The sequence below is a fragment of the Pterocles gutturalis genome, unplaced genomic scaffold, assembly GCF_000699245.1.
Source record: "Pterocles gutturalis isolate BGI_N339 unplaced genomic scaffold, ASM69924v1 scaffold6500, whole genome shotgun sequence".
In the NCBI taxonomy this organism is placed as follows: Eukaryota; Metazoa; Chordata; class Aves; order Pterocliformes; family Pteroclidae; genus Pterocles; species Pterocles gutturalis.
This window is the reverse complement of record NW_010143252.1, coordinates 1912-2203: the sequence shown is the minus strand read 5'-3', so window position 1 is coordinate 2203 and position 292 is coordinate 1912.

Here is a 292-nt window from a genome sequence, read left to right as displayed (position 1 = left end):
TTGTTGAGGTTCCAAAGAGTTTTGGTTCTGTTAAATCTCGGCTCCTTCTGCTACGCACTATTGACAATGGAATAGCAATAAGCCCTGAGTTAAAAAACAAAGCAAAACAAAACCACCGAAAAAACCCACCAGAAACCCAGCCCCAACAAATAACTTGGCAACAGACAAATTAAAAGAGGTCAGAAGCAGCAAAATGCATTGTTTGTTTGTTGCAGGCTTTGGAAAAGCTGCACCACCCGAGGTGCTGACACTGTAGAGGTCTGGGGGGGGTCTGCATCATCTTCATCAGCCG